Source organism: Hyla sarda, chromosome 3, assembly GCF_029499605.1.
Source record: "Hyla sarda isolate aHylSar1 chromosome 3, aHylSar1.hap1, whole genome shotgun sequence".
Taxonomy (NCBI): Eukaryota; Metazoa; Chordata; class Amphibia; order Anura; family Hylidae; genus Hyla; species Hyla sarda.
This window is the reverse complement of record NC_079191.1, coordinates 208715447-208738224: the sequence shown is the minus strand read 5'-3', so window position 1 is coordinate 208738224 and position 22778 is coordinate 208715447. Positions and strand designations below refer to the sequence as shown.

Sequence of the window (22778 nt, the reverse complement as noted above, 5' to 3'; positions counted from 1 at the left end):
TGTAAAATGTGCACAGAAGATTTTGTTTCCTTTCACAAGAGTAGCACAGATGTTTGATGGTTACAAATAAATGGAGAGGCAAAATAAGCTCAGTGGTTGCGGAACACTCTGTGATATATTGTAGAACACTTCAAAGTTACAGAATTTGTTTGTTTACTTTTGAGCAACCCTATCAGGTTAGGGCAGTGCTTCGCAAATAGTGGGGCTTAAAGGGGGGCTCATTTGACCTTGGCAAATACTGTCATATTGGATGTCTAGATCGGATTATCCAACTCACTCGCAAGCTGCGTCCCACACGGCGTCGGTTGCCTAGCAGCTCTATGGCTGGATCTTACTTTCGGCCCTGGGTTGTCAGTGTGGCTGTCAGTGTTGTCTTACGGCCCTGGGTTGTCAGTGTGGCTGTCAGTGTTGTCTTACGGCCCTGGGTTGTCAGTGTGGCTGCCTAGGAGAGGCGCTTTGAACTCCGGCGTGGCGCACTGCTACGTTCAGACATGAGGTCACGTCACCGGGGTGACGTGACCTCACGTCTAAGCACAGCAGCTCAGCATGTCGGAGTTCACTGTGCCACCGAGCAGTGTGCCCGCCGCCCTGCTCTCTCTCCTACAGGCCTTGCTTGTCCTCAGGTACAGATCCCTGCTTGTCCTCCATGTAAAGAGCCCTGCTTGTTTTCAGTGTACAGAGCCCTGCTTGTTGTCAGTGTACAGAGCCTCGCTTGTTGACAGTGTACAGAGCCCTGCTTGTTGTCAGTGTACAGAGCCCCGCTTGTTGTCAGTGTACAGATCCCTGCTTGTTGTCAGTGTACAGAGTCCCGCTTGTTTTCAGTGTACAGAGCCCTGCTTGTTGTCAGTGTACAGAGCCTCGCTTGTTGTCAGTGTACAAAACCCTGCTTGTTGTCAGTGTACAGAGCCTCGCTTGTTGTCAGTGTACAAAACCCTGCTTGTTGTCAGTGTACAGAGTCCCGCTTGTTGTCAGTGTCCAGAGCCCCGCTTGTTGTCAGTGTACAGAGCCCTGCTTGTTGTCAGTGTACAGAGCCCTGCTTGTTGTCAGTGTACAGAGCCCGGCTTGTTGTCAGTGTACAGAGCCTCATATACGTTAATAAGGATACAGTGTTCTGCAGAGGTGTACTTATAACAATTTTATAGACAAATGATACTATTTACATTCGTGGGGGGGGCGTGAAATGTTTTCTTCTTCCTAGGGGGGGCATGAAAGAAAATAATTGAGAAGCACTGGGTTAGGGGAACTGACTGCTGGCTTTCATTTAAGTGTCCCTGTGGGTCTCTGGAAGGCTATATTCTACCTAGGTGTTTCTCAGTAAGTCATATAAGCCACTTTATACAGATCTGCCCTGCCTTTTATTGAGTCCACATGACCGCAAAGCCTTAAATCAAATTTACTGTCAAATTTACAAGCATTAATTTACTTTGCCAAATTCTCTGCACAACAGGACAGGCGTAGGACAGAGCACTGAGCAGTCATGCAGTCACTGGGATAACAGGCTACAGGTCAGTCAATCTTTCCTTTTCTGCTGGTCACTTATTCACCCACTCAAGGATGAAGTCTCACACAGCCCACATTAGCCCAGTCACTTCTCTTCACAGGACTGAATTGTCACACAACCCATACCACCTCAGCTATGGATCATCACAGGGTTGTAGCTTCATACAGACCATACAGTTTCTAGGAGTTGCCTACTAATAAGGCTGAAGTCTCACACAGCCTACACATTCTACAAGAAACTATCTACAATCTCAGCAGCATAGTGTCCCAGTACACAGAGGCGTAACTTGTAGCTTCTGGTCCCTGATGCAAAATCTGCAACAGGGCTCCATGTGCCAATTAACATACTGGTCTTTTACTGGGCAGATGTGCCTTGAGGCTTCCTTAGGCACCAGGGCCCGGTGCAACTGCTACTTCTGCACCCCCTATAGTTACACCCCTGCAAGTACAGGGTACTGTTGCATGGAACAAGTTAGCTGTAGGATACCTGCAGTGTAATTATTATGAGTCATTGGCATTGCATTGGGTATTCATATTCCTTTTTGCCATATACATTATGCTGCCACCTGCTGGTAACCTTTGTAAAGCTGGTTTTGAGAGAGGTACCTAACATAATGCACTACTACATTACAGTACATTACAGAATGACCCCAATGTGTGAAGGAACCTCCATAACCCAGCCTCACTTCACTTACAGGAAGGAAGTTAGTTAGTTGGATAGAGTTCAGGAGAGAGTAAGGAGGTAAGAAAAGTATTTGGTCTCCTCTCCCTCCATTGGCTAGGTCTCTCCACCCGGGACTACTTGAAGTATTACAAAGACGACTGGGAAGATAATCCTCAACATCCTGAATTATACCTAGTCCTATCTGAGGCAATACAGGAAAATTTTAAGAGGATTTTATGAGACTTTACGATTAAGTTACACAGGTACCTTATTGCAATCTAGGACCTTTCAGGGCTTCAGGCCGGGCCTTTAGATATTGTGGCTTACATGTTATGCATGTGGATAAAAGAAAGCATCCTACAGTGGACATTTCAGCTCAACTACTGTGAGTACTTTTTACTACTTTTCACTTGCCTCAGAGAAAATGTTTAGGACTAGTACCTACATCTCAGTATAGGCTCTCTAAGACACCACACATAGTCTGCTGCACCTTTACTAAAGGGATATATTTGAATTTCTGCTATTGCACTGCTGTATTTTTTATCACAGGAGACTGTATCTCCAAACATCTGTAGAAAATATCTTTAAAATGAATTTAGTAAAAGACTTTCATGTTTCTCTTCACCTCTGTGGCTGGTTGAATCTCTGCACCATGACAATTAAGGAAACCCCACTTTCCTGCTACCAGGCAGGCTAAACAGGGTGTGCCCAAGGGAAGAGACCATCGCCACTAATACCAGGGCCCTCCCCCCCCAACACACATTCTCATGCAGTCTTCAATTCACACACTTCCTCACTTCTCCTCCTTTCTTTGTTGGGGGGTCCCAAGGTTCAGTACTAGGACCCCTACACTTCTTCATCTATACCTTTGCCCTTTGACATATCATAGAATTCTCTGTGGCTCCAAGTGACATTTTTCTGCTGATAACACTCACATCTACCTCTCCAGTCCATATGTCACCTCTTAGCTATGCAGAATCCCAAAGTATCAGCTATAACGTCCCTTTTCTTCTCCTGTATTCTAAAACTCCATATGTTGAAAATAGGATTCATTATCTTTCCCCCATCTTGCTCAACCCCACCACTCAATCTATCAATTATCATCAATGGTTCCACACTCTCTCTCTCTCCAGTCCCACAAGTCTGCTGTATTTGGGATAACCTTTCATTGTGCCCTGTCTTTCCAACTGGACATCCAAGCCCTTACCACTTCCTGCCACCTCCACCTCAACATTTCTCAAGTTCCCCTTGTTTCCAACTTTGACTTAACAAAAATGTTAAAGGGGTTATCCAGGAAAAACCTTTTTTATATATCAACGGGCTCCAGAAAGTTAAACAGATTTGTAAATTACTTCTATTAAAAAAATCTTAATCCTTTCAGTACTTATGAGCTGCTGAAGTTGAGTTGTTCTTTTCTGTTCTCTGATGACACCTGTCTCGGGAACTGTCCAAAGTAGAAGCAAATCCCCATAGCAAACATCTCCTACTCTGTGCAGTTTCCGAGACAGACAGAGGTGTCAGCAGAGAGCACTGTTGTCAGACAGAAAAGAGCAACTCAAATTCAGCAGCTGATAATTATTGGAAGGATTAAGATTTTTAATGGAAGTAATTTAAAAATCTGTTTAACTTTCTGGAGCCAGTTGATATAAAACATATTTTTTTCTTGGAATACCCCTTTAATGCATGCCCTTAACATCTCCTTCCTAAAGTACTGCAGCAGCTTTACTTGCTTCCCTCCACCCCTCTACCTTGTTCTTTGATCCTCCTCTGCCTGTTGCTTTTGCCAATCTCTACACTGTCTACCAATTGCCCAGATAATTCATTAAACTGGTAACAAAGAAATACAAGGCTGTCCACAGTCTGTCCCCTCCATGCATGTCTGACCTGATCTCCTGACACCTCCCTTCACATAATCTCTTATCCTGACAAGACCTCCTTTTGTGCTCCTCACACAACTGTCGCCAAGATTTTAAAAGGATCATTAATAAAGAAGATACTTACTGTAAACAGGTGAACGAACTGGAAAGCAGGCTCCGAGATAGATGGTATCCAAAAAGGGTGCTTAGGGATGCTAGATATAAAGCAGAAAAATAGATTGAAAAGAGCTGCTTAAATCCCGCCCTAAAAAAAAAACAAGGGAACATTTCAGATCCCTTAGAACCGGTGTTGGAGCTACAAGATTTATTGCCCATGTTACAGAAGCACACAATGGTTCCACCAAGACTCTGAAATTTGCTGCGCTGGAAAGAATTGAGCCAACTAACTCTAAATGTAACAGGCACCAATTGCTACTTAGTAAAGAATCCAGGTGGATATCCAGATTAGATGCGACTGGACGCCTGGGATTGAATGAAAGAAACGAAAATAATTTATATTGAGTACCTGCATTTTTTGTTTCACATGTTAGTGTCTTGTTTTTATAGGTTCATCACTTAAACATTTTTTTTGTTTATGTAACCATGGTGATAGTTTTCCCCTTACCTATATCTACACACCTGGACATGTGATCCTTTAGGGGCCTGACGAAGCGCTTAGTGCTCTATACGGACCGTCGCCCAACCCACTCCCCCACCTTGCTCCACCTGTTCGCTCTCCCATTCATGTGGGAACGCTGCTGGCTGACATGCAATAAAGAAGCTTGCGATTCCCAAAAAAAGACCTGGTGAGTACTTAATTCTTTCATATCTCCTGCTTAAATTTTACACCTACCAAACTCTCATCCCCCATCAAAATCTTCCAAAGCAACTTAAAAATCCACCAAACCCTACAGCCTAAAATAACTCTATTGTCAATGCACTGCATTATGAATATCTGTTCCACTTACCTGCTGTCTCCATCCCTTTTATTTTTTTTAGATTGTAAGCATTTGTGGGCAGAGTCATTAGCAATCTGTCATATATTACTTTCATGTTTATTGTATTGACCTGGAATTAATGGAATTTTATAATAAAGAATAATAAGCATAACCTTGACAAACAAAATGGCAATAACAGAGTTTTGTACAGACAGTATTACGGTATTACAATATGACCAGGCATGGAGTCAATTCCCACCTCACTAGCCCCCACAATTATATAACAGGTTATAATTATAAAGATTATAATTATATATTAGATAAACATAGCTTTCATGCTGTTAAAATATATATAAAAAGCAACCTGGTACTGTAGCTCAACAACATTACAGTAAATAGGATTGAGCTGCAGTACCCCATCAAACCAGACTATAGGTGTGCTACTGTTTTTGGAAAAAGAGAGGTAGACGTTGGTAATTTAAGTCATGAAAAATAACTGTGTACATCATCTACATTAAAAAAATCTTTACTAAATCTGATATTAATGCAAAATATTTTAAGTCTTAGCTTAGCACTGGTGTTTTAATACTTAGATACAAGTTTGTTCCTTCAGTTTGATCAGACATTTGATTTGTGGCAGCAATCTCTGTTAGTGCTATTTTATTAAAGTTGTGAATACAAGTATACAATTAAGGCATAAATTCCTGTAGCTTTAGAGCTTGGAGCGTAACTTTATTTTGATTAGAAAATGCAGGAATAGTTTCTAAAATGATGTGTGTGCCTAAATTTAAGCATCTCTTTAAACTAAAATCAAATTACTTTTTTGTCTTAGTATTGGTATACTCTAAAACCGGAAGGTGAGAGAACTCTAAAAAATTATATTACATTTCAGCAAAATGTGTCCTGTTGCTGCCAATGCTGATTTGCTTGAATAATAGTATTTTGGTGTGGAAAATCAGGCATCAATGACACAAAAACAATAATACTGCAGTTCTCAACCTTGCTGTATCTAAATTAAAAATAAAATCTCATGAAAAAAAATCGGAATTACTATATCTACTAGAGGCAGGTATAGTAATGGTTAATATTATTGAAACTTCTGAATATTAAGCACACCATATAAAATATATCCTGCAATAAAATGTTTAATGAAACTGATGGATAGATGTAAACTGTTTGATACAAAGAAGCACAATACACAAATATAAAAAATAATCTTGTTTGCGGCAGCAAAAAATAGATAAAAAAATTGGATGTCCTCTTTTTTCAGTTTGAAATAAAGTACAAAATCAGATCAACCTGTAATTAATAAATCAGAATCACCTGCTCATACCTTGTCTGTGCTCACGAGACTTTGGCCTATGAATGGTGGCTTTCATGTTTATCAAGGCCAGTTTGATTCTTTTTTTTTTCTTGTTCAAAGACAAAAATGAAGAAAATAGTTCGCTCACCTACTCCCATGAACAAAATCACGATCCCCCGCTGGTCCAGGTGCTGTCAGGGCGTTGCTGCCGCAAACAAGGTAGACAGAGAAAAATGCTTCACTCCTTCAGGAGCATGGGATCCTCAGCACTTCTGGACACCAGCATGTGTAAATTACAAAAGCTTTATTTCTTTCTTCAATATAAAAACATGATAGGGGTACAAATTGTGTTAAAAACAGACTGACGCGTTTCGGCAAACAAAAGCCTTTTCCAAGGTCCTTCTGACCTTGAAGGACCTTGAAAATGGCTTTTGTTTGCCGAAACGCATCGGTCTGTTTTTACCACAATTTGTACCCCTATCATTTTTTTATATTGAAGAAAGAAATAAAATTTTTGTATATTACACATGCTGGTGTCCAGAAGTGCTGAGGATCCCATGCTCCTGAGTGAGTGAAGCCTTTTTTCCTTTTTCTTCTTGTTCACAAGGGCAAAGACAAAAGAGCTGTCTATTATCACCAAGCTCACTAGGGTGTAATACTTTCACCAAAGACCGTTGTTTCCTGACTATTTTAAAATATTATCAAGAAGTTTGCTACTCATTGAACAGTCAATAATTTAGACATGGGATAAAGAAAACCTTAAAAAAAAAGTTGGTTTGAAATGTGGCAAAGAAACTTATTACGCTCACAACCTCTGTTCCTCCATACGTGACAATCTGTCTAGTCCCTGTGTTGGACTAAGTGGAGGTGGTCAAAAGAGTCCAAAACAAATAACAAACACTAAATGGAAGTCAGGGATCAGGTCAGGACACAATTGGTTAACCAAAGCACGAACTAGAGACCATGGCAGGCCACAGAAAGGTCATTAAACAGGCAGAAGTCAGAGAGACATATGAGACACAGCAGACTAAAGCTAGAGACACAGAAATTGACACTAATCACAAGCAAGACTGGGATACAGAGCGGGGATTTAAATATCTTGCCCCTGCTGCTGAGTGGCCCAGTACCTGTACTTAGTGGCCAAGTGCAATCCAGTACACTGCGTTACATTTCACTTCCATTTTAAGAGGGGCCCTCAATGTCCTATAAGGGGAAAGGGACTAGTTTAATCACAGTAGGGCCCTTAATTCCTTCATTAGTATCTTCCTTCTCGATACACCTCACATCACCCATTAGTATCCTCAAAATCACTTTTCTTAAAATTACAAGAACCAGCCATGTCTTGATCACATCCATTGTTATCAGACACCCCTTTTTACACCATGTTGACTTACTGCTCTTCCCTCCCTTTCAACACATTCAAGGGGTAATATTTTTGTTAAAAAAAAGTTTCATTTAGTGATGTAAATTTTATTAAAAACATTTTTGTTAAAAATGTAGAATTTTGGGGGGTTAAAAATGTACCTAGCATTGCAGGATTCCTGATCATGGTCTCCAGTGGCCTGGTCCCAAGCTTCTTTTGCCTTTTCTGAATGATCATCAGAGCTCAGGTATAATCACACCAAAGTTGACCGATTATAAAATTACAAGGATTGGCTGGAAAGTAAACCATAAGATGAGGTCTCTGATAGATTTTGGAGGAAACCGAATGAATTCCAACACTCCATAAAATATTCTTCTTTGTTATGTTAATCCAACATCATTCAAACATAGTACTCACTTATTACAGGCAAGTGTTCACTTAGATGCATTCCAAGCTCTTGGATCTTTTATATTTAACATTATTGTATTTAGCTTGAGAGTTATTATATCTTCCAGTTCTAATGGCATTCAGCAAGGATATACATTGTTCTTTTTCTAATAGCTATTGTCATTTTGCTCATAACATAATTTAAGAGCAAATGTAAGTGAATTCAATTTGGGGTATTACAAAAAAGTTTGTTAGCATGGTTGATGTTCCCTGATGATGCTGGTCAGAATGGAAGATTTCTTTCAGGTCCATATAATTGTTCTTTTGGGCTTTTACCTATTAATTATTACAGACACCAAAGCTCTAAGGCAGTAGCTAAAATAAAAGAACCTGCAAAAGGAAATAATAAGATGTAAGTTTAACAGAATTCTGTTGTAAGTATCTGGAATGATGTGAAAGCCTTTTGTCTCTCCAGGAATAGGCACTGCTTGGAATAAACTCAAAGGTGCTGGGAATGAATTATCTGCTGCCAAGCAAGATTCACAGCAGTGAAAAGTAAGATGGTACAAAGAGCAGGCCAGACAGTGTTGGCAAGACACAAAGAACCAAAAATTCCATAGAATTAGCTATTATTTCTTTTCTTCCTGTTCTACCTACTGTAGTCTAGAAGGATGTTATCCACTTGCATAAAAGTAATTGCATACTATGTATCTTTGGAACAAGAAACTGGCATGTGCTAGACAACGACCTTCTTAGACTTCATTTATATCTGCATTGGAGGTTCCATTCAAACCCTCTGTTATAGTCCACACAAAATAGTGCAGCAAGGAGCTTTATTTTGTTCAGTAAAAATCTGGACACCAAGATGGACACTCAACAGATCCCATTAAAGCAGTATTTTTGTTGCAGGCATGCAGGGGATCTAGGGAAGTTTCTATTTCAGTTATTCTCCAATACCATTATATAAATGACACTGGTGTGATTCCAGCCTTAAAGGGGTACTCCACTGCCCCAGCGTTCGGAACATTTTGTTCTAAACACTGGGTGTGGGCTGCAGGGGTCGTGATGTCACTGCAATGCCCCTCGTGATGTCATGCCATGCCCCTTCCATGAACTTCTATGGGAGGGGGCGTGTCAGCTGCCATGCCCTCTCCCATAGACTTGCATTGAGGGGGGCGTGGCTTGACAACACGAGGGGTGTGGCTGTGATGTCACGACCCCTGCAGCCCGTACCCAGCGCTCGGAACAAAATGTTCCGAACGATGGGGCAGTGGAGTACCCCTTTAAACAGAACTTCCTTTTACCATGCACATCAGCTCCCATGCTTGAAGTTTAAAACTGACACAGGAGGCATTGCAGGAAGGTAGGGCCTATGGTTTGCTGGCTGTCAAAGTATCACTTGCTCAGCTCCAGAAATTAACAAAGAGGAATGTGAATTATAGGAGCGGTAAGTGCCCAGAAAATTAGGATTGCAAGATTCATTAGGCATAATAGTAAAGAACGCCTTGTGAACTATTATTCATGAAAAAGTAGTTTATTACAGTAATCTTGTCACAAAGGAAGGCACTGCTGTCAGATCTATGCACCTCACAGGCCGCAATCCTACCACCTGCTGGCCACCCCTTATCCTGGCAGCCAATGGCTTGGTTTGCATGTACATGGAGTCTAAGATGAGTAGCTTTGGAAGAAAATGCACTTTTACCCCTCGGCCTGCCACTAGGCTCTATTCAACACTTATTAACTTATACTGTACATCTATGCTGTATATATTAACCCCTTAAGGACACAGCCCATTTTCACCTCTAGGACGCAGCCCTTTTTTGCACATCTGACCACTGTCACTTTAAACATTAATAACTCTGGAATGCTTTTACTTATCAATCTGATTCCGAGATTGTTTTTTCGTCACATATTCTACTTTAACATAGTGGTAAATTTTTGTGGTAACTTGCATCCTTTCTTGGTGAAAAATCCCAAAATTTGATGAAAAAATTGAAAATTTAGCATTTTTCTAACTTTGAAGCTCTCTGTTTGTAAGGAAAATGGATATTCCAAATATATTTTTTTTGGATTCACATATACAATATGTCTACTTTATATTTTCATCGTAAAATTTATGAGTTTTTACTTTTGGAAGACACCAGAGGGCTTCAAAGTTCAGCAGCAATTTTACAATTTTTCACAAAATTTTCAAACTCGCTATTTTTCATGGACCAGTTCAGGTTTGAAGTGGATTTGAAGGGTCTTCATATTAGAAATACCCCATAAAAGACCCCATTATAAAAACTACACCCCCCCCCCCCCCCCAAAGTATTCAAAATGACATTCAGTAAGCGTTTTAACCCTTTAGGTGTTTCACAGGAAAAGCAGCAAAGTGAAGAAGAAAATTCAAAATCTTCATTTTTTACACTTGCATGTTCTTGTAGACCCAATTTTTGAATTTTTACAAGGGGTAAAAGGATAAAATTTATACTTGAATTTGTAGCCCAATTTCTCTCGAGTAAGCACATACCTCATATGTCTATGTAAATTGTTCGGCGGGCGCAGTAGAGGGCTCAGAAGCGAAGGAGCGACAAGGGGATTTTGGAGAGTACGTTTTTCTGAAATGGTTTTTTGGGGGCATGTTGCATTTAGGAAGCCCCTATGGTGCCAAAACAGCAAAAAAAAAAAAATTATGGCATACCATTTTGGAAACTAGACCCCTTGAGGAACGTAACAAGGAATTAAGTGAGCCTTAATACCCCACAGGTGTTTCATGACTTTTGCATATGTAAAAAAAAAAAAAAAATTTCACTAAAATGTGTGTTTCCCCCCAAATTTCACATTTTTGCAAGGGTTAATAGCAGAAAATACCCCCCAAAATTTGTAACCCCATCTCTTCTGAGTATGGAGGTACCCCATAAGTTGACCTGAAGTGCATTACGGGTGAACTACAATGCTCAGAAGAGAAGGAGTCATATTTGGCTTTTTGAGAGCAAATTTTGCTCGGGGGGGCATGTCGCATTTAGGAAGCCCCTATGGTGCCAGGACAGCAAAAAAAACGACATGGCATACCATTTTGGAAACTAGACTCCTTGAGGAACGTAACAAGGGATAAAGTGAACCTTAATACCCCACAGGTGTTTCACGACTTTTGCATATGTAAAAAACAAAAAAAAATTTTTTACCAAAAATGCTTGGTTTAGCAAAAATTTTACATTTTTAAAAAAGGTAATAGCAGAAAATACCCCCCAAAATTTGAAGCCCAATTTCTCCCGATTCAGAAAACACCCAATATGGGGATGAAAAGTGCTCTGCTGGCACACTACAGGTCTCAGAAGAGAAGGAGTCACATTTGGCTTTTTGGAAGCAAATTTTGCTCTGGGGGCATGCCGCATTTAGGAAGCACCTATGGTGCCAGGACAGAAAAAAAAACCCACATGGCATACCATTTTGGAAACTAGACCCCTTGGGGAACGTAACAAGGGGTAAAGTGAACCTTAATACCCCACAGGTGTTTCACGACTTTTGCATATGTAAAAAAAAAAAATTTTTTTACACTAAAATGCTTGTTTTCCCCCAAATTTTACATTTTTACAAGGGATAATAGCAGAAAATACCCCCCAAAATTTGTAACCCCATCTCTTCTGAGTATGGAAATACCCAATAAGTGGACGTGAAGTGCACTAGGGGCGAACTACAATGCTCAGAAGAGAAGGAGCATCATTGAGCTTTTGGAGAGAGAATTTGGCCATGTGCATTTCCAAAGCCCCCCCGTGGTGCCAGAACAGTGGACCCCCCCACATGTGACCCCATTTTTAAAACTACACCCCTCACGGAAGGTAATAAGGGGTGCAGGGACAATTTAAACCCCACTGGCATTTGACGGATCTTTGGAACAGTGGGCTGTGCAAATTAAAAATTTTATTTTTCATTTTCACAGACCCCTGTTTCAAAGATCTGTCAGACACCTGTGGGGTGTAAATGCTCACTGTACCCCTTGTTACATTCCGTGAGGGGTGTAGTTTCCAAAATGGGGTCACATGTGGGTATTTATTGTTTTGCACTTATGTCAGAACAGCTGTAAAATCAGCCACCCCTGTGCAAATCACCAATTTAGACCTCAAATTTACATGGTGCACTCTCCCTTCTGGGCCTTGTTGTGCGCCCCCAGAACACTTTGCGCCCACATATGGGGTATCTCCGTCCTCAGGAGAAATTGCGTTACAAATTTTGGAGGCTTTTTTTCTTTTACCGCTTGTGAAATTTGAAAGTATGGGGCAACACCAGTATGTTAGTGTACAAAAATGTTTTTTTTTACACTAACATGCTGGTGTAGACCCCAACTTTACCTTTTCATAAGGGGTAAAAGGAGAAAAAGCCCCCCAAAATTTGTTAGGCAATTTTTTCCCGAGTACGGAAATACCCCATATGTGGCCCTAAACTGTTGCCTTGAAATACGCCAGGGCTCTGAAGTGAGAGAGCGCCATGTGCATTTGAGGCCTAAATTAGGGATTTGCATAGGGGTGGACATAGGGGTATTCTACACCAGTGATTCCCAAACAGGGTGTCTCCAGCTGTTGCTAAACTCCCAGCATGCTTGGACAGTCAATGGCTGTCCGGAAATGCTGGGAGTTTTTGTTTTGCAACAGCTGGAGGCTCCGTTTTGGAAACACTGCTGTAGGATACGTTTTTCATTTTTATTGGGGGGGAAGGGGTGGTGGTGGGGGGGGCAGTGTACGTGTGTATATGTAGTATTTTACTCTTTATTTTATGTTAGTGTAGTGTAGTGTTTTTAGGTTACATTCACACTGACGGCGGATTACACTGAGTCTCCCGCTAGGAGTTTGAGCTGCGGCTGCAGCTCAAACTTGAAGCAGGGAACTCACTGTAATCCGTCGCCAGTGTGAATGTAACCTGTACATTCACATGGGAGGGGGGGGGAACTACAACTCCCAGCATGCACTGACAGAACGTGCATGCTGGGAGTTGTAGTTTTGCAACAGCTGGAGGCACACTGGTTGGAAAATACTGAGTTAGGTAATAGAACCTATTACCTAACTCGGTATTTCCCAACCAGTGTGCCTCCAGCTGTTGCAGAACTACAACTCTCAGCATGTACTGATTGCCAAAGGGAATGCCGGGAGATGTAGTTATGCAACAGCTGGAGGCACGCAAGTACAACTCCCAGCATGCCGAGACAGCCATTTGCTGTTCCTGAATGCTGGGAGATGTAGTTTTGCAAGATTTAGAGGGGTACCACTGACCACTGACAGTGGTCTCTAAACTGTGGCCCTCCAGATGTTGCAAAACTACAAATCTCAGCATGCTAAGACAGAAAACTGCTGTCTGGGCATGCTGGCAGTTGTAGTTTGGTAATATCTGGAGGGCTACAGTTTAGAGACCACTGTCAGTGATCTCCAGCCTGAACCCCTCTAAATCTTGCAAAACTACAACTCCCAGCATGCCAACACAGCAAACAGCTGTCAAGGCATGGTGGGAGTTGTAGTTTTGCAACATCTGGAGGGCGACAGTTTAGAGACCACTCTCTAAACTGTCGCCCTGCAGATGTTGCTAGGCAACAGACTCTGCACACGCGGCGTCATACTTACCTCCACCGCCGCCGTAATCACAGCTGCCGCCGGGTAAGTGACCGCCGCTGCCGCCGCCGCCGCTATTACACGGTTCCCCCCGCTGTGCCCGGACACCGATGGGTGGGCATAGCGGGGGGAACCGACCTTCAACCCCCCCGCCCCCAGTCTGCTATTGGTCGGCCGCTCCGCCGATCAATAGCAGGGATAGGAGGGGTGGCAACCCTGCCACCTCACTCCTATCTCTTCAAGGGGGATCGAGGGTGTCTTGGACACCCCCGATCCCCCTTATTTTATCGCGGCGCCGCGATTGATGGGCAGGGGGAGAGCGCTCCCCCTGCAAACACCGTAGATGCCGTGATCAGAACTGATCACGGCATCTATGGGGTTAATGCTGCCGGGACCGGCGCGATCGCGGCCCCGGCAGCTGCGGTGGGACTCCGGCTGTGATTGACAGCTGAGTCCCACCCGCGATCTCCTGCGCTGCCCACGGCAGAGCAGGAGATCGCTTGGACGTATGCATACGTCCATTTGCGCAAACGTGTAATTCGCCTGGACGTATGCATACGTCCAATAGCGGGAAGGGGTTAATAGAAAAATACTTCTTTGTACTGCACTCCAAAATGTGCTGTAATGTAGGGGCTAACTTGCTATGTTGCTTTTTCAATATATATTAATATAAAAAGTGTGGTTTGGAGATAGGTACTGATGGGGAATTAATCATTTGATCCTTTTTCTTTTCACTATATATATCAAAAATAAAAATGCATCAAATGTATTATATTTTTATGTGATAGATGTTTAATTTGGTAACTTTACTATGCTGCAAATAATAAATGCATCTATCAACCCATGACAACTTAACCACACCCCCTTTACATAAATCACACCCCCTTTTATTGAAGCCACGCTTCTTAGTCAGCTGAAGCCCAAAAGTGTCTACAACATGTAAATGTAGTACAAGTCATGTAAACCAGGGTTTTTTTTTTGTTTGTTTGTTTTTTGCCCAAATTGTGCCAGAATTCTGATGCATTTGCAATAATAAATCTACCCCATTAGAGCTTTGTGCCTTCAGGATCTTGATATTTAAAGAGAACACATCACTAATTCTTCTTTTTAAATTTAACAAACAATAGCTATGAAAAAAAATATAAACATATCAAATAAAAAATAAATAATTTACAGTTTAAATAGATTTTATTGCCACCAGCCTAACATGCAGATTACCCAACTCTTCGGCGGAGCCAGGCATCTTCACTGGAAGCTCCTGACATTTCTAGCGGGTGCTAAGTCAGTCCCACTATCCCCTTCTACACAATGACATCACTGAAGTCTTCCCATGTGTACTAGATAGATAGAACAGGAGGGTCGTGTGTATAAACCTTATTGCTGATGAAGTGTTTGAGGGCAACGGTGCGTAGGTCAGCCTTTGCTGTGGACAGGAAACATGCAAAGAATTAGGGGTACTGTGAGCAACACTAGTGGATGCAGGCTGGAGCGGTAGAACTACCATACTATGACACTAGAGACTATGGCCCTGATTTACTAAGAGTGTTTTGTAGTCTTCCTTGTGGGTTTTAATTCCCTACAATTTTTTGCCACTGTATTTACTAATGTTTCCCTACATTTTGCATTTTTTTTTTTTTTTTTTTTTTTACACATGCTCTGATCTGTGGGGGGGGGGGGGGGGGGGGTTCCTCAGATCAAATCCACCACATTTTCTGTGGAAACCTTAGTAAATATGTTTTTTTTTTTTGTGTGTGAAAATGTCAGGGACACACACCCTTTTCAGTGACCACGCCCCCGTTCCCCGATGACCACGCCACCCGTTTTGGGTTTTCTCACTAAAATATCTGCTTAGTAAGTTTTCTTTTTCTCAATGCTGGCGCAAATTTTGGCACACATTCTGGCACAGACAAAATTTCGGGCGCACAACATGACAAAACATGTTGGGTTTACAATTGTAAATCAGGGCCTAAGTCTGCAACTAACCATACATCTAAATCACATAAGTCAACATTCTAACCTCCCCCCCCCCCCCCCCCCACCCCCCCCGATCAATGCCAGATTCCTGCCCTCAATACACCCTATTACCTCTAGGTAAGAAATTGCCATCATCCCTGTACACAGTACAATCTACTTCACAGCACCACAGATTGTAATTTACCGTATATACTCGAGTATAAGCATGATTTTTTTGTGCTGAAAACGCCCCCCTCGGTTTATACTTGAGTGAACTCTCCGCCTGTCAATCCCTTCTCAGTAGTTTTGAAACCTCTGGAGGTCCGAAGGTTGAAGACCACTGCGGCCTTCGTCATCATCCAGACCCCCCCTTTAGTTTTCTACTCACCTCCCCTCGGTTGGAAGGAAGGGTGAGCTGGTCCGGGCCATCTATGCTGCAGGGACCGTCCGGTGGGGAAGGTTAGTCGTTGAGGGCTGTCCATTTTCACCGGGGGGGCACTCTTCTCCGCGCTCCGGGCCTGCCCTGGACTAGTGACATTGCCTTGATGACGACGCACAGGGACGTTCATGCGCAGGGAGGCTGAAGGGATTGACAGACAGTGATGATGAAGGGGGTCTGGATGATGACAGGGGTCTGGATGATGACATTGGGGAGGATGTATTTCCCACCCTAGGCTTATAGTCGAGTCAATAACTTTTCCTGAGTTTTTGGGGTGAAATTAGGGGCCTCGGCTTATATTCGGGTCGGCTTATACTCGAGTATATAGGGTACACAACATGTTTGCCTTGCAATACTAGTGTCCAAAGGCCACATCTGTTCTAGGTTTTATTGCTCCCCCATCTATACTTGGGTTTTCTCCTACACTCCAAAAATATAACACTGCTTTGACTAACACTTTGAAATTGACCATAGTACCTTAGATACGGACATTGGGGACAGAGGTTGATGTGACTAATGACAATCTCATTGCTATAAGCTGTGATATTGGCATTGGAACACATTTTATATGTTTTGTACTATACAAAGCCTATACAACATTTTCTCTATGCTTACAATAATGCATGTCTGTAAATTTTGCCATAACAGTAACATATTTTTGCTCAGGAAAACCATTATTTAAGGTTCTGAAAAGATGAGGATATATACGGTACATATAACAAGCCAGCACAAGTCATTTGTACATTGTATGTGTAATTATAAGCACATTCTCTACACTGTAATTGGTAGCTTCAGCTTTTATTCAGATCTGTGGATGCCATTAGCAGGAATTGTGAGTAGTCTGAGTGTTCCATTGTTGTCTGTCACACCACAAAGGAGATAAAAGGAACATTAACATCTTTTTTTCCTATAGAATAGATGACACAAGTCAGCAAGGCCTTCATTTTCTAACAAAATAGAGTTTGTCAGAAGTTTCAGATACAGACAACCCAGAATGTGACCCCAAATGTCAGATGTAATACTTAAATTATCGCTAAAGCACCAACATGCCCATAGTACAATATAGAGAAGACATGGTGTACATTGCTTCCTGCCATCAGTTTGGCTTTACAGCTAAGATCTCTATCTTATGTGACATATTTATCTGATACAGTTAACCTGAGTCTCTGTTTTTCAGAGTGTGCGAGGAAACAATTGTAACCAAGGAAAACACGGCCCTAGTACTGTAAGGCTGGGTTCACACACCATAAAATCTAAAAAGGAAAATGCAGCCGTAAAATGGGTATAAAAAAAAAAAAAATTACTGTATTTCCAATCTAATAATGTGCACTATGAAAGTTTATGGAAAAGTGACCGTCCGTGCAAACACTATTTAAAAAACAGCCATAATTCCAACAATTTTTTTTTCAATATTTGTTCCGATTGTACAGACAAATTTGGCTTTTAATTTGACAATGTGAGTCTAGTCTAAGGCTGCAATGCTAACTAACTAGTCCCCACTCATTAACCCCTTAAGGACTCGGCCCATTTTGGCCTTAAGGACCAGGCCAATTTTATTTTTGCATGTTTGTTTTTCCTCCTCGCCTTCTAGAAATCATAACTCTTTTGCATTTCCATCCACAGACCCATATGAGGGCTTGTTTTTTGCATCACCAATTTTACTTTGTAAAGACATTACTTATTTTTTACCATAAAATGTACGTCACAACCAACAAAATATTATTTATGTGGGGAAATTGAAAAGAAAAACGCAATTTCGCATATTTTGGAAGGTTTTGTTTTCACACTGTACACTTAAGGGTAAAAATTACATGTTTTCTTGATTCTGTGTGTCAATATAATTAAAATGATACCCATGTTATATGCTTTTCTATAATTGTACCGCTTAAAAAAAAAATCTCAAACTATTTTAACAATATTAGTATGTTTGAAATTGCCCTATTTTGACCACCTATAACTTCCAAATTTTTCTGTATACGGGGCAGTATGGGGCTAATTTTTTGTGCCATGATCTGTAGTTTTTATCGTTACCACTTTTGCTTCGGTTTAACTTTTTATATACATTTTTTTTTATTATTAATTTTTTAATAAAATGTGACAAAAAAAGCAGAAATTTTGGACTTTTTCATTTTTTTTCATTTACGCCGTTTACCGTATGGGATAATTACCAATATATTTTGATAGTTCAGACTTTTGCGCATGCGTCGATACCAAATATGTTTATTACATTTTTTTTTACACTTTTTTGGAGGTGAAATGGGAAAACTGATTATTGACATTTTTATTGGGGGAGGGAATTTTTCTAATTTTTTTTACTTTTTTTTACACTTTAATAGTCCCTATGGGGACTATTTATAGCAATCATTTGATTGTGAATACTGTTCACTGCTATGCATAGGGCATAGCACTGATCCGTATTATCGGCGATATTCTGCTCTGGTCTGCTCGATCTGAGACCAGAGCAGAAGACCCCTGGAGACAGCTGGAGGCAGGTGATGGAACCTCCGGCCGCCATGCTTCATTATCGGATCCCCACGGCAGTGCTGCATGAGATCCGATCATCCATGCAAAGTACTGCACTGCCGCAGATGCCGTGATCTGTATTGATCATGGCATCTGAGGGGTTAATGGCGGACATCCGCGCGATCGCGGATGTCCGCCATTACCGGCGGGTCCCTGGCTGCTGATAATTCTGTAGGATTTCCACTCAGACTTTCTGTCATGTGAACATGGCCTTATTCTTAATTTCCTGAAATACATTGGACTATAAATGGCAGCTCCTCTTGTTTCTATATTGCTCTACAGTCTGGAGGAGAAGTTGCAGAGGGAATGAATGACACGCTTACCAAGAACATGGGTGAGTGGGTCATTCTCTGGCCAGGAGAGGGAGATATAGTGTACCTACTGCAGAGGTGTTGGAAAATGGAAGCGAGGACTGAAAAAACCACCAGCTCACTCTGAGAAAAGACAAGATAATCCTGGAGCAGTCACACCAATCCTGGCCATAAGATGCCTCATGTACTGATATTTGTGTCTCTCACAAACTGCTCAAGTGAAACTCCAGAAGAAGCATGTTCACCAACCAAGGAATCCATTCAAAATGCCAATAAGACCCAGTTGAGTGGAGAAAGCATCGCAACAACAGGTGCCTTTTCACCTCAACATGCTAACATGGGTGTCGTAAAAGGGATTTTAATAGAAACAAAAAGTGGTGGTATACAAAACTTAAATGATGAATATCTATTTTTAAATGTGTCAATACAAAATATTTTCATTCTTTTATTTCTATTTTTTTTTTTTTTTGCATGATCTCAAAAACATTTTTCACAGAATAACCTCTATAAAATATCTTAACTGGAATGAAAGACCATGCAAGAAACAACCCACTAAGAAAGATATTGTGTAATAAAATGAATACTTAGCTGATGCTGAGTTCTTGTAGCAAAGAATATTTGGCTTTTACATATTCTTTTGTATTTTATTTTTTAGAGCATAAATGATCTAATTGTGTAATTATTATTTTGCTCCCTTTCTTTGAAAAGGAAATTTGGCTTTGAAATAGTGTATGCAATCTGTATAATCCCTTCACATATACCTCACTACCAGAAAATGCACCAAATTGCAGTAAAAATGACAGCCTTGGAGTGGAGTGGAAACAAAAGCACAGTGGTACTACAATAATACAACATGAAATAACAACTAGTATGTAATTAGATGGTACAATCTGGTGCCATAACCTGGTCTTCTATGGAATTACTCTGCAGATGCCCTAGATCTGTGATCTTGATCCTGTAATTGATGTGGTTGCTGAGACTTACATACGTTATACTCAGCCCTTCAATCTGTGGTAATCCTATTTGTAGCCAAGAAAAAAGAGAAAGTAAAAATTTTAACATGTGCTTAAACGTATTTGGAGATAACTATGTCTTTAACATCTAATATGGGCCCAGTTTTCTGTTCTCAGAAAAGTTTATTCAAAATTGTTTAACTATGACATGAGTTTTTATTAATCTATATAAACATTTACCCCGTGCTTTGATGTTGGCCCACATTAACTGACTCTAAATCCAGATTAACAACAGAAGTCTCTTCCGCACAATTATAGAGATAGATTTAGTGAATCAGTTCAATAATAAGATGAGAATTCAAATAGAGAAAACAGACATGGTCGCACATCCACAACATGCACAATGATCTAAGGCTTCTCAGAAACATTTATTAAACAGGTCGTTAGTGTACTTTATGATCATGAAGTGCAAGCCCGCTAGCCACGTCACAGCCACCTGTAAGTAGCGGGTCCCTAACATCCCTAGCATAAAATGGTGCAGCACTGAGCGGTGACCACCACCGTCACAACACCAGTGCCCACAGTGGGAATGACCCACAGTGGGAATGACTGGCAGAGCTGCCCCAGTGCCACTGAAACCAGTCCTTGGGGCGCACCTACTGACAGACACAGCTCCGCGGCAGCAATGGATGCCGCACAGCACCACACCAGTGTGAACAGGTGTAAAAGCTCACTTACCATGTGCTCCCAGTCAAAGACAAGGAGAATGCCAGAAAGAATAGGGCCCTTTGCAGCTTCCTGCCAATTTATATAGGCCTGGGCTGAGGGGGAGGGGCAGAGTGCTGACTAAATAAAAAAAAGAAGAGGGGGATAGTAAACACAATGTGAATTAAAATAGAGAAAACAGACATGGTCGCACATCCACAACATGCACCTTGATCTAATGCTTCTCAGCAACATTTATTAAACTAACAGGTCATCAGTGTACTACACCAGTGCCCACAGGGGAAACGACCCTCTGGCAGAGTAGTTCAATAAAAAAATACAATACTGGGGAAGACAAAGATGGAAGAAGGCAATAGGAGACAAGAGGATAGAGCTGTAATGGTACATTATGTCCTCGTGCTGGCCCTTACCTGTAAAATCATTAAGAAAAGAGAAAAAAATAAAGGCTATGTTTTTGTATAAATTTTTGTTGCTATAGAGTGCAGTGCCTCAATGGAGATACTGCCTGTCCACTTTTCTTTTAGACTTTGCTCTCTGTCCAACCAGAGTGCCAATCCACAGCCTATCTACAGAGAGCAAGTGTACTGTGAAGTCCAGGACAGCACGTGGATGAAGAGCTCCTTCTAAGAAGTCAGTCTCGGACACATTCTAATCCTATGAGTGGTGCAAAAAGAGGGAAAAAGAAGAAAAACTTATGTGGTGGAAGATTAGCAAGTTTAGGACTTAGACAGGTCCATACCCTTACCTACCTGACATCCCAGTTATTATCCAGGGCACCATGCTAAAATTCTGTTGCCCTTTCTTAATGCCATCTGACCACGAAAGTTTTTTTTTGTAGTTTGTAATCAAGACTCATAGATCTGCATAAAACCTGTAGAAACAAAATTGCTGAACAGATTATCTGGGAAGTTTCTTCACTTTTCTCTCTCTCTATTTTTTTTTTCCAGATCCATAAAAACAACATAAAACTGTAAAATGCTAGGCCGTGTTGTGGTACTGTACAGCATGAAAAACTTTCAATGTTTTCTTTGTGGTGGTTTTTATGCATGAATAATGCAGGATCCAGACTTTAGAAGATAGACTATCGCTGAACCAAGAGAGAATCAAAAATAGCATACAAAAAGAAAAATAAAGATGTGGGAGACTCAGCAAGTGACAGTATGGTGTGCCCTCTACGACTTAATATCTGGGATTGAAGATCCCACAGTATACATCACACTGAGGTGACTGAAGTGATATCAAATTAATTATATAAGGGAACTTCTATATAAATTATTCCATACAAAACATTTGTGAATGTAGCTCTTAGGCCGACTTAACTTCTAAAATTTGTGTCCTTAGTAGAAATTCCCACTAGCAAATCATTATTATGTCTAGCAGTATATGTGTCACGATGCCGGCTGGCAGGAGGTGGATCCTCTGTGCCAGAGAGGGATTGGCGTGGACCGTGCTAGTGGACCGGTTCTAAGTCACTACTGGTGTTCACCAGAGCCCGCCGCAAAGCGGGATGGTCTTGCTGCGGCGGTAGTGACCAGGTCGTATCCACTAGCAACGGCTCAACCTCTCTGACTGCTGAAGATAGGCGCGGTACAAGGGAGTAGACAGAAGCAAGGTCGGACGTAGCAGAAGGTCGGGGCAGGCAGCAAGAATCGTAGTCAATAAGGCAATAGCAGGAGGTCAAGTACACAGTATGGACAAACACAGTAACGCTTTCACTAGGCTCTAAGGCAACAAGATCCGGCAGGGGAGTGCAGGGGCAGTGATCAGATATAGTCTGGGAGCAGGTGGGAGCCAATTAAGCTAATTGGGCCAGGCACCAATCATTGGTGCACTGGCCCTTTAAGTCTCAGGGAGCTGGCGCGCGCGCGCCCTAGAGAGCGGAGCCGCGCGCGCCAGCACATGACAGCAGGGGACCGGGACGGGTAAGTGACCTGGGATGCGATTCGCGAGCGGGCGCGTCCCGCTGTGCGAATCGCATCCCCGACGGCCATGACAGTGCAGCGCTCCCGGTCAGCGGGACCGACCGGGGCGCTGCGGAGAGAGAGACGCCGTAAGCGCTCCGGGGAGGAGCGGGGACCCGGAGCGCTAGGCGTAACAGTACCCCCCTTAGGTCTCCCCTTCTCTTTGTCCGGTAACTGCCTCCCCTGGGATGAGGACACCGGGAAAGAATGGAGGGTTTCCTCAACGGCAGGCAGTACAGCAGGAGTGGGAATGGGGAGGGAGGGCAGAGGGCGAGGCCTGGCACGGGGCAGTGTGACACCAGGACGGGGGCCATGAGGAGGC

The 22778-nt window shown here is 41.9% G+C and overlaps 2 long non-coding RNA genes across 2 annotated transcripts; one reads left to right on the top strand and one right to left on the bottom strand.

Annotated features, from left to right (window-relative positions):
- The first annotated feature begins 520 nt into the window (after window positions 1-520).
- Window positions 521-21695, top strand: LOC130360696 (uncharacterized). Its single transcript, XR_008890764.1, has 6 exons — window positions 521-623; window positions 1448-1505; window positions 2457-2549; window positions 4680-4826; window positions 8487-8566; window positions 21443-21695. It is a non-coding gene; the product is annotated as an uncharacterized LOC130360696 (long non-coding RNA).
- On the bottom strand, window positions 19517-21362 carry LOC130360697 (uncharacterized). Its single transcript, XR_008890765.1, has 3 exons — window positions 21245-21362; window positions 20508-20615; window positions 19517-19835 (listed from the first exon to the last, which is right to left on the bottom strand). It is a non-coding gene; the product is annotated as an uncharacterized LOC130360697 (long non-coding RNA).
- Window positions 21696-22778: the final 1083 nt, after the last annotated feature.